Source organism: Pristiophorus japonicus, chromosome 1 (genome assembly GCF_044704955.1).
Source record: "Pristiophorus japonicus isolate sPriJap1 chromosome 1, sPriJap1.hap1, whole genome shotgun sequence".
NCBI lineage: Eukaryota > Metazoa > Chordata > Chondrichthyes > Pristiophoridae > Pristiophorus > Pristiophorus japonicus.
The window spans coordinates 287,483,251-287,498,184 of NC_091977.1; positions in this window are offsets into that span (position 1 = coordinate 287,483,251).

Below are 14,934 nucleotides of genomic sequence, written 5' to 3' on the forward strand. Positions count from 1 at the left end.
CCACGAGTTGTGCAGGTGACCCTTGGACCTCCAATAGTTGCGCCCTCTGGTGGCAAGTCTTACACAGTTCCAATGTTTAAATACATAACAGTAACAGCAGCAGACCACAGAATTATAGCTCAATGAAAAATGGCACAGTGCCTGCTTTGCCAGTTCTGTGATTCCCTGTGACCATGGTGTGATCATGGCTGCAATAAAGCCCTCAACGAGCCGTCCAAACACTTATCGACACTTAGCTGGCATGTAAGAGCTCAAAGCTAGTTGTAACGGCTAAGGGGTGAGTAATCTCTGTCGGCAATAGCAGCTGCGAGACAACAATGCAAAATGTGGCTCACTGTTGAAGCTCTGGAGGCAATCAGAGCTTCAATAATGCAGCACAGAGATGACCTTTTTGGGCAGGTCAACCAGATGATAACGCTACAACAAAACAAAGCAAAATACTGCGGATGCTGTAAATCAGAAATCAAAACAGAAAATGCTGCAAAAATACTCAGCAGGTCAGGCAGTATCTTTGGAGAGAGAGATAGAATTAATGGTTGATGGCCTTGTGATAACGCAACAGCACAGGCAGAAAAACTAACTGGCAGTGAATGTAAATGTAAATGTTTTTTTTCTAGACGTGGTACATCTGGATTAAACTTTAGGGAAAGAAAATTCTTTAGGTTGGCAAAAAGCTTCAAGGTAAGATGGCACCAGCTGATGAGAGTGCAATCTGTTCACCTCAAATCGCAGCCCTTGCTGCAATTAAATCAGATTTGCCTCCTCGCACTCCCCCCATCCACCCACCCATCACTGGTGACTGGAATTTCCAGCCCCAAAGAATGGAACACATTTCATATTAGAGATAAAAAATAGAAATACTCAGTGGGTCAGGCAGCATCTATGGAGAGAGAAACAGAGTTAACATTTCAGGTCGATGACCTTTCATCAGAACTGAAAGAACATAGCATATTAGAGCACATAACAACAAAAACAACTTGTATTTTATAGTGCCTTTAACATAGTAAAATGTCCCAAGGCGCTTCACAGGAGTGTTATAATACAAAACATTTGACACCGAGCCACATAAGAAGAAATTCCGGCAGATGACCAAAAGCTTGGTCAAAGAGGCAGGTTTTAAGGAGCATCTTAAAGGAGGAAACATAGAAACATAGAAATGAAAATAGATGCAGGAACAGACCGTTCGGCCCCTCAAGCCTGCACCACCATTCAATATGATCATGGCTGATCATGCAACTTCAGTCCCCCACTCCTGCCTTCTCTTCATACCCGCTGATCCCTTTAGCTGTAAGGGCCACATCTAACTCCCTTTTGAATATATCCAACAAACTGGACTCAACAACTTTCTGTGGTAGAAAATTCCACAGGTGCACAATTCTCTGGGTGAAAAAGTTTCTCCTCATCTCGGTCCTATTTGGCTTACCCCTTATCCTTAGACTGTGACCCCTGGCTCTGGACTTCCCCAACATCGGGAACATTCTTCCTGCATCTAACCTGTCCAATCCTGTCAGAATTTTATATGTTTCGATGAGATCCCCTCTCATTCTTCGAAATTCCAGTGAATATAAGCCTAGTCGATCCAGTCTTTCTTCATATGTCAGTCCTGCCATCCCGGGAATCAGTCTGGTGAACCTTCGCTGCACTCCCTCAATAGCAAGAATGTTCTTCCTCAGATTAGGAGACCAAAACTGCACACAACACTCAAGGTGTGGTCTCACCAAGGCTCTGTACAACTGCAACAGAACCTCCCTGCTCCTATACTCAAATCCTCTCGCTATGAAGGCCATTTGCTTTCTTTACTGCCTGCTGTACCTGCATGCCAACTTTCAATGACTGATGTACCATGACACCCAGGTCTCGCTGCACCTCCCGTTTTACTAATCTGTCACCGTTCAGATACTAACCTGCCTTCCTGTTTTTGCCACCAAAGTGGATAATCACACACTTTTCCACATTATACTGCTTCTGTATTTGCCCGCTCACCTAACCTGTCCAAGTCACCCTGCAGCCTCCTAGCATCCTCCTCATAGCTCATACTGCCACCCAGCTTAGTGTCATCTGCAAACTTGGAGATATTACATTCAATTCCTTTGTCTGAATCATTAATATAGATTGTAAATAGCTGGGGTCCCAGCACTGAACCTATCCCACTAGTCACTGCCTGCCATTCTGAAAAGGACCTGTTTATTCCCACTCTTTGCTTCCTGTCTGCCAACCAGTTCTCTATCCACGTCAATAGATTACACTCAATCCCATGTGCCTTAATTTTGCACACTAACTAACCTCTTGTGTGGGACCTTGTCAAAAGCCTTTTGAAAGTCCAAATACACCACATCCACTGGTTCTCCCTTATTCACTCCATTAGTTACATCCTCAAAAAATTATAGAAGTTTTTTTAAGCATGATTTTCCTTTCATAAATCTATGCTGACTTGGACGGATCCTATCACAGCTTTCCAAATGCGCTGCTATTACATCTTTAATAATTGATTCCAGCATTTTCCCCACTACCGATGTCAGGCTAACCGGTCTATAATTACCTGTTTTCTCTCTCCTTCCTTTTTTAAAAAGTGGGGTTACATTAGCTACCCTCCAATCCATAGAAACTAACCCAGAGTCCATGGACTGTTGGAAAATGACCACCAATGCATCTACTATTTATAGGGCTACTTGCTTAAGTACTCTGGGGTGCAGACTATCAGGCCCTGTGGATTTATCAGTCTTCAGTCCCATCAATTTCCCTAACACCATTTCCTGACTAATAAGGATTTCCCTCAGTTCCTTCAGTTCCTCCTTCTCACAAGACCCTTGGTCTCCTAGTATTTTCGGGAGGTGATTCGTGTCTTCCTTAGTGAAGACCGAACCAAAGTATTTGTTCACTTGATCTGCCATTCCCTTGTTCCCCATTATGAATTCACCTGATTCTGACTACAAGGAACTTACATTAGTCTTCACTCATCTTTTTCTCTTCATATATCTATAGAAGCTTTTGCAGTCAGTTTTTATGTTCCCTGCAAGCTTACTCTCATCTCATACTCTATTTCCCCCCTTCCTAATTAAACTCTTAGGGCTAGACTTTCCATTTTCAGGCTAAGGCCGAAAAAAATGGGCCTTGTTCCATCGATGCGGGACCTATGGCCCATGCTGATCGCCGGCTCAAGGCCCATTTTTTTTTTTTGTGATTTTCCACTCGGCCTGAGCCCAGCGATGTCAAATGGATGATGTCATTTCTCGGCGATCTCCTGATCGCCCAAAGAAAACGGAAGTGAATGAAAAAAAAAGCTTCCCTAGCAACGCATTACTGCGCATGTGCAGGTTGATTTTTTTTTCAGGTTGATGCTTCTTCCCGAGTTTTGAGAGGTCAAGGGTCTTCACACATGCTCAGAAGCTCTGGGTGGGTCTGGGAGAGAGAGAGAGAGAGGAGAAAGGAAGCAGGTCAGAAAGTCTTATCCAAATTACAGATAAATTTAAAGAATGGAGGGAGGTGCAGGAAAGAGAAGGGCAAATGAGGCCCTCGTAAATGCTGTCAGCCCCAGGGGGGAGGATCTGACACGGGGTGGGCAGGGGAAACCTCTACCCTGTGCATATCGCAGGAATTGGTCCGAAATAGCCGACATAGTCACATCGGCCTCCAATGAAACGTGCACACTGGACCAGTGCCGCAAACGGTGGAACAACCTACTGACAGCTGCGAGAATAGTTGAAATTTATATTTATGTATTATTTAATGATCTAAATAGTAACTAGAATCTGCAATGTTATTGGGTTACATTTAAACATAACTAAATTTTACGGAATCCAGCATAAATTTAAATGTTCACTTGTTCACTTGTTATCATTACTTAACTGTTCCCTTTCCATTCTTTTTGAAATAGTCACTTGTTGTCATGACTGAAATGGTCACTTGTTATCATCACCGAAATGGTCACTTGTTGTCATCACTGAAATGGTCACTTGTTGGCGTGACTGAAATGGTCACTTGTTATCATCACTGAAATGGTCACTTGTTGTCATCATTGAAATGGTCACTTGTTATCATCACTGAAATGGTCACTTGTTAGCGTGACTGAAATGGTCACATGTTATCATTACTTAAATGGCCACTTGTTCTGTAAAATGTTCATTTCTTCTTCTTGCAACGTTTTGGGGATTTTGAGGGAAGGGTGGGTTGGTGCGGGGGGTTGGAGGGAGGGTGTTGTTCATTAGTTCTTTGTTAATAAAAAAAAAAATTTCGACAACTTTTGAACCTTCTCTCTTACTTACATAAGTTTTACAACGTACAGTTCTTAATGCAGATGTGTTTGTTTATTCTGTTTCCCCACGGAATATCATTAAATAACTTCACTATGTAAAAGCTATTTCATAAATAATTCCAATATATGCATAAATAAGGTGATAATGCCTATTTATATTCCTGTCCCAAATTTCTGAGTACAATTTGCATCAATTTTACTCTCTAAATAACTCAGAACAATTCTCCACCCTTCCTCAGAGGCTACAAATGGCGTCCGTAGTGCCCATTTCCCTTTCTAAGGCCCTGAAAAAGCAATTATTTTTGAGCACTCTTTTGGGCCTTGCATCGGCCCAGCAAAGTGCATGCTAAGTGCTGAAACTTGGGATGGGCCTTGTGTGGGCGATTATTTGGGCGATCATCTCAGCGATCAAAGTGGAAACTTGGGGGCTTATTTTTCGGGTGATATTTTGGGCCTAGTTTCCACTTTTTGCTCAAAATAGGCGATAGAGGTCCATTTTGGGCCATAGATGGGCCTTAGATGGGTGATGTGAAGTGGAAAGTGTAGCCCAGAGTCCTCTTCTGCTGAATTCTAAATTTCTCCCAGTCCTCAGGTTTGCTGCTTTTCCTGGACAATTTATATGCTTCTTCCTTGGATTTAACACTATCCCTAATTTCCCATGTTAGCCATGGTTGAGCCACCTTCCCCGTTTTATTTTTATGCCAGCCAGGGATGTACAATTGTTGTCGTTCATCCATGTAATCTTTAAATGTCTGCCATTGCCTATCTACCGTCAACCCTTTCAGTATCATTCACCTGTCTATCCTAGCCAATTCATGTCTCATACCATCGTAGTTACCTTTCTTTAAGTTCAGGACCCAAGTCTCTGAATTTACTGTGTCAGTCTCCATCTTAAGAAGAATTCTACCATATTTTGATTACTCTTCCCCAAGGGGCCTCGCACAACGAGATTGCTAATTTAGATCAGAACGGCAGAAAAAGAGTGTTCACTGACAATTGAACAGTTCTATTTTTAATTACACAGAAAATGAAGCTGTCAACGCCCAAATGTAGCAAGACCTGGAAAACATCCAGGCTTAGGCTAATAAGTGGCATAATATTCGTGCCATGCAAGTGCCAGGCAATGACCAAATGATCTGCAGCCATTCGAGAAGAAGGCCCACCACCACCTCCTCATGGGCAACTGGGAATGAACAATAAATGGCAGCTTTACCAGTGATGCCCACGTCCCTCGAATGAATTTCTAAAAGCTAGTCACTCACAACTTTTACACAGGCATGAGAAAGGTTAAAGATTTCTTAGTCTGGTGTATAATTTTCACTTTGGACATACAGGAGATTGTAAAGGTGATCTATGCACCAGATCATATTCAGAGGTTCATATTTACAAAGATAAACACATTAGGGGCCGGATTTTTGAGAAGTTTGCAACCGGCTTTTTGCTGTGATTTGACCCTCCATGGCGAAAACCCGGTTGCAAAGCCCGGGCGGCATCCTCGGATCGTTGTTTGCAGCAGCGATGGGGCGTACCGCTGGGGAGAGGTGTGCCGACGGACAATGCCGCGGATTGTGTTACCGCCGGACTTTCTGCACTCTCCCGACCAGTACGCCACACCCAGAATACTGACAGGTCAAACCTATCGGTGCAGCCCTGCCAGCAGCGGTAAGTATGAAGACCTGCAAAAACGGTTCTTTTATTTTTTATTTTTTACTTTTTTTCAGCGATTCGATAGATAAGTGTCTTGTAAATGTTTTTTTAATGTTTTATGGAATTTATTTTTTCCCACTTCAAAGGCTTCTCCCGCGGTGCTCCCAGTCCCGGACTAAATTTGGCGAAACTCATGTTTTTGTGCTTTGAATCGTCATGCAACACCCCACTTACTAATGCACCCCTGGCGCAAACATAAAACCCGAAAGTTCAGCCTAAAAGCGGTAGTGCAGTGAAAATGGTACGTTTTTTGGAAAGTGTGAGGGCATGCACTTTGGCAGGAAAAATCAAAGAGTAAGTTATTATTTAAATGGAGAAAGATTGCAAAGTGTTGCAGTACAGCGGGACCTGGGGGTACTTGTGCACGAAACACAACAGGATAGTATGCAGGTACAGCAAGTGGTGAGGAAGGCCAATGGTATCTTGGCCTTTATTGCAAAGGGGATGGAGTATAAAAGCAGGGAAGTCTTGCAAAACTATATAAGGTATTGGTGAGGCCACACCTGGAATGCTGCATGCAGTTTTGGTTTCCATATTTACGAAAGTATATACTTGCTTTGGAGGCAGTTTAGAGAAGGTTCACCAGGTTAATTCTGGGGATGAGGTGGTTGACCTGAAGAAAGGTTGAGTTGGTTGGGCCTCTACTCATTGGAATTCAGAAGAATGAGAGGTGATCTTATTGAAACGTATAAGATTATAAGGGGGCTTGACAAGGTGGATGCAGAGAGGATGTTTCCACTGATGGGGGAGACTAGAACTAGAGGGCATGATGGGGCCGCCCATTTAAAACAGAGATGAGGAGAAATTTCTTCTCTCAGAGGTTTGTAAATCTGTGGAATTCGCTGCCTCAGAGAGATGTGGAAGCTGGGACATTGAATAAATTTAAGACAGAAATAGACAGTTTCTTAAATGATAAGGGGATAAGGGGTTATGGGGAGTGGGCGGGGAAGTGGAGCTGAGTCCATGATCAGATCACCCATGATCTTATTGAATGCCGGAGCAGGCTCGAGGGGCCAAATGGTCTACTCCTGTTCCTATTTCTTATGTTTTTATGTTCATGTATCGGTGCCGTTTTAGCAAAAAAAAACCGAAAACCGAAAGTACAGCCCCTAATAAGCTTTAATTCAGTCCCTACCGAGGATACACACACACCTTGTATTTATTCAAAGCTTAATTATTTGGACAGCAGTATCAATGCTGGATAAATCAGAATTGCAAACTCCCAGCACATTCACCATGTTATATTGGTTGTTAATGTTCCTTTACATTACTGGTGTGTCGGGTAGTCACTGCAGTTTATGAGCTGACCATTACTTTGAGAGGAAATTGCTTTTCAATAAATATCCCTTTAATTTAAGTCAATTTATCATTAGCACATAAATATAATTTAAAAGAAAACACTCAAGCATGTCTCATAATGGTAAATAGTGATCGTATTACTGGGTATATCAGGCACTGCATGTCTCTGCATTAGCGCTCCGTTAAACTTCCTGAGACACGCGTTGAATTTCTCATTCCATCATATGATCATATTTACAGCTAAAATTAAACAGTGCAATATGGGGGGTGACCTTTGCTACATCAATATGCTACCAAAATGCAGAATGTTAAAGTTAACAACAGAAAGTCCTTGGGGCCGAAATAGCCCACATTGTTAAAAGCAGTTACCATCTCAAAGAGGCGGAAACAGGGCAGTATTGAGTTTCCACCCAGTTGGGGCGGACTCCCGACAATCGGAACATTGCCCTCCTGCTCCCAACTCACTTCTGCCCCTCTGCTGCTCCAAACACCGCCCCAATGAGTTTTTTAAAAGAAAAGGGGGCAATTTCCCTCTATTCCAAGCCCCATCGATTGGGGTGGTAATTCAACAAATAATTCGAAACGGGGTGGAGAGCAATTTTGGCTGCAATGCTGTTACTAAAACTAAAAGCTGTATTGAAAAAAAAAGATCTTCCGAGCATTTAATTATGAATCCCTGATAAATGAGTATGATTTTCTTGGAACTTGGGTTATTAATTGGAATTTGTTTTATTGTACACAACATAAAGGTATCACACCATAGGTTTATGATATGCATTGTGCTCCCTAACTCAACAGTCTAATCAAGTCTTCGGGAGGAAGAAACCACTTTGAGAAGAAGACTGACAATTTTACTATTCCTGCAGATGGGCCTCGGTGGAAATGATGTTTCACTCGCACCTCATGTTAACTTCATTTGTTAACTCTGTCTAAATATGGCTGAGAAGACATAGGCTAGATTTTACACTTTTGTGCAGGTTGCCCAAAAATGGGCGTTATTTCCGGCATGGGCGGTAAAAATAGGATTTCAGATGGCCGGCTTGTCACACATTCTCAAAGACCTTAATCTACATTATAAAAATTGGTTGTCACCGTGAGATATCTGACATGGGCATTAGTGTTAAATCTCTCTGACCTATTGCCATAAAGTGTCACCGTCCTTAGCAACAGTATGGCAACGCTCGATTCCCGCAATTCAGGAGGTCAAGAGTCATCATTACATGCGCATAAGAGGAAACAGAGAGAGAGGGAGCTAAGAGGGAGCGAAGGCGTGTGTGGGTATGGTGTGGCTGCTTTGGGAGGAAGGAGGGAGAGTTTCGAGCTTTATTGCAAATTATGCCGAAAAAATTAGCTGTTACCAGCCAGATATTTTCCCGAATGTGGTACCTATAATGGAGGGAGTGGAGGAGGCGACACAGCAAGCTATGGAGACTAATGCAAGCAAGAGCAGTGAGCTGGGAGAAGAGTACATTGGAGGACACAAAAGAGTGAGGAGGTTCTCGGACGAGGCTAATGCCTCCCTCATGCAGGAGGTCCAGTCACACTGGGATGATTTGACCAGGGAGGTCGTGGGAAGCCCACCCCAAAGGCCTACCAGAGAATATGGACCAAGATAGCAAAGGTGGTCTCATCGGCGACCAACGAGGTGCGTGAGGGCAAACAATGCCGCAAGCGATGGCACGACCTTGTCAGATCCGCAAGAGTAAGCAACCCATTCATTTACATGTACTTATGTATTTATATAATTTGATTTGTAAGAGTCATGAGTGACTAACATCAGATGTGAGGTCTTTCGCTTTTACCGGGAATGTTGTACTCAAAGCTTGCGATCACGCTGCATGTCTTTAGGTAAAGAATAATAATTATCATAATAATCATGATTACATCTGTCGGTTATGCATTGTATCAGTCTCTGTGATAGCAGCTAGCAATGATTTCACGCAATTTGTGTCCTGTGTTGCTGGATATGTTGACCATTTGATTGATGTCAATGTTCTAAAAAGTGGGGTGGGGTGGGGTGTTTTTGCCCGTAATACTTATGATTTCAGACCAATGGTCGTATTAAATGTTTTTATTCAACACAACCTTGTTGCGCATTGTCTCAGATAGCTGGACCATTACACACTGGTGATTCCTTAACATGAAACGGTATAATTAAACTTTAACTGGCACCAAGGTGATGCCCACCATTGATGTCTGAGCTGCACACACACAGCAGTGTGTCAGCTTTGTCAATAACAGCAATGTTCTTTCAGTCAAATCGCTCATTGATGTGCTCCTGATGTAAGAGTCTTGCGGCTATGTAGCCACCACGGGCGTTTCTTGCGGTCTAGAGGGGGTCATGGGCAAGGTTGCATAGTCAGCCTGATTGCCTGGCCCGAGATCAGCATCCAGCCCCTCGTACTGCTGTTTCTCTCTCTCCTGAGGTGGACCATCAGTACCTTCTGGCAATTCTTGTCCCCTCCTGATAGCCAGGTTGTGTAGCATAGAGCACACAACCACAAATCGAGCTATCTGATCAGGGTTGTATTGTCACTCCCCTCCTGAGTGCTCCAGGCATCTAAAGTGCGGCTTTAGCACAGCTATTGTTTTCTCGACCACGTGGCTCTGTGGCTCTGGTTGTATCGCTTCTCAGCCTCGGTGTGGGTGTCACGTAGTGGGGTCATCGGCCAGTAGGCCATATCATTAGTCACCAAGCATCCAGCATTGTTCTTGTGGCTGACTGGTAAACATGTCAGAGACAGTGCTCATACGCAGGATATGAGCCTCATCGAAACTGCCCGGACATTTGGCATTCACGGCCATAATTATCTGGTTGTGGTCGACAACTAGTTGGACTTTCAGGGAGTGAAATCCTTTTCTGTTACGAAAAACCTCTGTGTCCTGAGAAGGTGCCCGCATGGCGATGTGGGTACACTGTATTGCTCCATGCACCTTGTGGAATTTAGCAATGCGGTAGAATGCTCCAGCCCTGTCAGTCTGAGCCTCCGTGGTCATAGGGAAGCTGATAAAGTCCATCCTACGCACGTACAGGGCCTCCGTGACCTGTCTAATGCAGCGATGTGTGGCATGGTGAGACAGAGGGGAAATGTCAACCGCGGAGGCCTGAAAGGAACTGTACGCGTAGAATGACAGCGCCGCGGTGACCGAGGGCTAGATTTTACACTTTTGTGCAGTTCGTTGAAAAATGTGTGGTATTTCTGGTGTGGGCAGTAAAAGTGGGTTTTCAGATTGCCGGCTTATCGTCCATTCTCAAAGCCCCTAGTCAACAGTTTTGAAATTTTCCGTTACCGCAAGCGATATGAAATGGGCAGTAGAGTTAAATCTCTCTGACCTTCGGCCATAAAGTATTTCCGTCCTTAGCAACGTCATGGCAACACTCGATTTCCACAATTCAGGAGGTCAAGGGGCATCATGACATGTGTAGAAGAGGAGACAGATAGAGAGGGAGCTGAGAGGGTGTGTGGGTGTGGTGTAGCTGCGTTGGGAGGAAGGAAGGAGATTTTAGAGCTTTAGAACAAATAGGGAAACAAAAATTAGCTGTTATCAGTCAGATATTTGCCTGAATTTGGCCGATAATGGAGGGAGAGTAGAAGGTGTCACAGCTGGCAAAAGCAGTGAGCTGGGAGAGGAGCAAATTGGAGGCCACAATAGAGCGAGGAGGTTCTCGGACGAAAATGCCTCCCTCATGCAAGAGGTCAAGTTACACTGGGGTAAATTGACCCAGGGAGGGCGTGGGAAGCCCAACCAAAGGCCTACCAGAAGATATGGGCGGAAATAGCAGAGGTGGTCTCGTCGGCGACTAACGAGGAGCGTGAGGGCAACCAATGTCGCAAACGATGGAACGACTTTGTGGGATCTGCAAGAGTAAGTATTACAGCTATTTACATGTACTTATGTATTTATACAATTTGATTTGTAACAGTCATGAGTGACTATCAGCAGATGTGAGGTCTTGCACTTTTGCCTGGAATGTTGTAGTCAAAGCCTGCACGTCTTTAGGTAAAGAATGATAATAATCATAATAATCATGATTACATCTGTCGGTTATGTGTTGTATCAGTCTCAGTGACAGTACCTAGCAATGATATCACGCAATGATCTCATGCCATGTCATCCTGTCACCTTTTATAGAAGAAGCTATTGACGATGAGGTCAGTGCAGAGGCGAACGGGTGCGGGGGCCACCAGTCATCAGCGACATCACTGACATGGAGGAGTGGATGCTCACACTCGTGTGGAAGCACACCCGGACAGCTACACAAGCATCTGCAGACCCTGAAGTGAAGCGAAATGAGTAAAGTTTACACCATTGCGTGATGTAAATTCAATAGATGCCACACCCACTCATATCCAAACAATCATATATGATAGATGATTTCGAAAATTGTCCTATAAATAATGCTGGCCTAAAGAAAATCATTGCAATGCGCACTGTCATGAAACATGATGTCTGTGATGATCTTGATAGCGGTGCTGCTTTTGTTATGTATATGCTTTGTGCAGCACTGGAATCACCTTATGACTCTAGCACCCCCTCCTCCTCTAATAACCTCATTTGTGTTTTGCAGCTCAGCCAGCAGCGCGTCCCAAGGCAAGACCACAGAGGCCAGAAGCTGAGCGCGTGGGGCCAGACGATCCTACATCTGATGGTGAGGAGCTCTGATTCTCGCCCGTCAATCCGCTGGGTCTGTTCTCTACGGGTGAGAGCGCGGACTTCGAGGAACCTGCATCGCTACGCTCCAGAAGCTATTTCATGGTAAGGCCATCTAGTGCTTCTCCGGTCATTCCCGCCTCCACTCTGGAGGTACCAGCCCCAAGCACCTCGCCACAGGGCACCCCATTTGTCCCCAGGATGGCGCCGACCCCACGGAGGTTTCGTGGATATGGCAGGTCTGGTCCACAAGCGCCACATGAGAGCGGAGAGATGGTACAGTTGTCCAGGAAGACTGTAGACATTGGTGACCATATCCTCGATGCATTGGGGGACATATCCCGACAGCTGGCCACCATGACTGAATATATATCTCGACCACGGAGGCCCGAAAGGAACCGGACACCAAGAACGATAGTGCTGCGGTGACCTTGACCTCGAGCGATACTGATGTCCTGATGGCAGGCTGCATATGTGGCCTGATGAGCTACATATTTCATTGTGGAAGCGTAGTCTCCGAAGGCAGGTGTGCTCGGACACGTCGAGGTAAGACCTCTTTTCCCTGTAAGTATGGGGTGTGTATGGTCTGGACCTCCTCCTCATTCTGGCACATCTTAAATTGGGCACATAATGATGTGCATCAGTCATTGAGCCATTTACACTCTACAGCATCTGCATATTAATCGATGCAGGCTGAGAAATGGCTGGCTCCATTGCAATGAAAGTATAATAGCGATTGATCAGAAGCAATAATTTTCTCCCTAAAATACACCTGGAGTAAGCCCCCAATAGTCCAGAGTCTGAAAATATGTCCGTTGAGATGGTCACTTAAACTGAGAAGAACTTCAGAGTCAATCCAAACTCCCCCAAAGTTGAAGCAGCCTTTTGAATGAAACGACCTGCGATTTAAAAAATGCCACCCACACCGCTGTGATTTGTTCAGAACAGTTCCATGTTTTCTGACCAGTGTGTTGGGTGAGCGATATTGTGGACGAGATGTCTGCAAGGTGCTGAAAGTGAAGCTGGGTGATCTCCTGGGCGTTAGTTTCAGCAAATGTGATCTTTACGACAAAAAAAAAGCGGGCAGCGTTTGCGGCGTCAATTACGTGCAGAAACTAACGCTGGGCAATATTATGGGCGTTACTTTCGTCCATTCTGATGATTCGGCCCAAAAAAGTGGGCAGGCGGTATTATTTTTTCCCGGTGTTACACACATGGGGAAAGTAACGCTCGCCGATAAGTGTCCGAAAAATGGGCGTCAGTTTCCATTTTGTGGCTAAATGGGTGATATATCGGCGTTATATATGTCATTTCAGTTTTAAAATGGACGTTAAGTGGTAGTTATGCATGCAAAAAAAAGTGGAAAATCTAGCCTCTTGACTTCGACGGACAGTGATATCCTGAATGTGCTGGCAGGCTGCAGATCTGGTCTGATGAGCTGGCATATTTCACTGATCACCACTTTGTGGAAGCGCAGTCTCCGAAGGCAGATGTTCTCGGGTAAGTCGAGGTAAGACCGCTTCTCCCTGTAAGTCTGGGGCATGTATGGTCTGGACCTCTTCATCAGTCTTGCATGTCTTAGATTGGGCACATATGACGTGGATTAAACATTGTGCCATTTGTACTCTGCAGCATCTGCGTAGTAAACGATGCAGGCTGAGAAATGGCTAGCCCCATTCCAATAAAAATATAATGCCAATTGTTCACAAGCAATAAATTTTCACTCTAAAAGACACAATCGTCCACTGTATGTAAACATGTCTGCTCAGATGGTCACTTCACCTGAGAAGAACTCCAGTGTAAATCCAAACTCCCCAAAGTTGAAGCAACCTTTTCAATGAAGCGACCTGCGATTTGAAAAATGGCATCCACACCGCTGTGATTAGTTCGGAACAGTTCCATTTTTTCTTAGCGGTGTTCTGGGTGAGCAATATTGTGGGCGAGATGTGTGCGAGGTGCTGAAAGTGACGCTGGGCGATATACTGGCCGTTAGTTTTGGCAAATGTGATCTTTACGACAAAAAAAAGTGGGCGGTCGGTATTATTGAATCTTGGCATTAATTACGTGCCAAAAGTAACACTGGGTGATATTATAGGCATTGGTTTCACCCATTCTGATGATTCCACCCAAAAAAAGTGGGTGGGCGGTATTATTTTTTCCCGGCATTAAGTACATGATGAAAGAAACAGTCGGCGATAAGTGTCTGAAAAATGGGCGTCAGTTTCCATTTTGTGGCTAAATGGGCGATATCTGGGCGTTACACCTCATCTCAGCATTAAAATGGACATTAAGTGGGCGTTATGCAGGCAAAAATAATGGAAAATCTAGTCCATAGGATTATTTCTAATGTAAATTGAGATTTGTCAGTCAAGCTTAATTACAGTTTCAGGCACGAAGCTGATGGCAGTGATATTAATTTCTCAGCTGTCCAGGTACTGATTTGCATCCGGACAATGACTTCTTGATTTGGTTCGCCTTTCATTATGAAGGTCATCACATACAACCCGACCAATCAGCCATCAACTATTGTCAACTGATCAAGAGTCATTTAATATCTAAAAATAGACCAGAGCAAACTTTTGAGTTTTGATCCTAGCTGTGAATCACTATAAAATATATTTCCAAGTCTGCAAATAGTTGAAAGAAAGAACAAACTTGCTTTTATATATTACCTTTCATGTCTTCAGGATCTCCCAAAATGCTTTGCAGCCAATGATTTACTTTGGAAGGGCAGTTACTGTTATTTTGAAGCAACCCATAGGTGTACAGCAAGGCCACAGAAGCAACAATGAAATAAGGAACCAGTTTTTCTGTTTTGGTGGTATTCGGCAAGACACTGAGAGAACGCTCAGCTCCTCTCATATAGGCCACGGGATTGTTTATATCTCTATGAACTGCATGACAGCACTACCTACATTGCTATACTCCCTCAGTGCTGTACTGAAGGGTCAGCCTAGATAGAATGTTCAAGTCCTGGAGTGGGACTTGAACCTATGACTTTCTGACTCAAAAGTGAGAGTGCA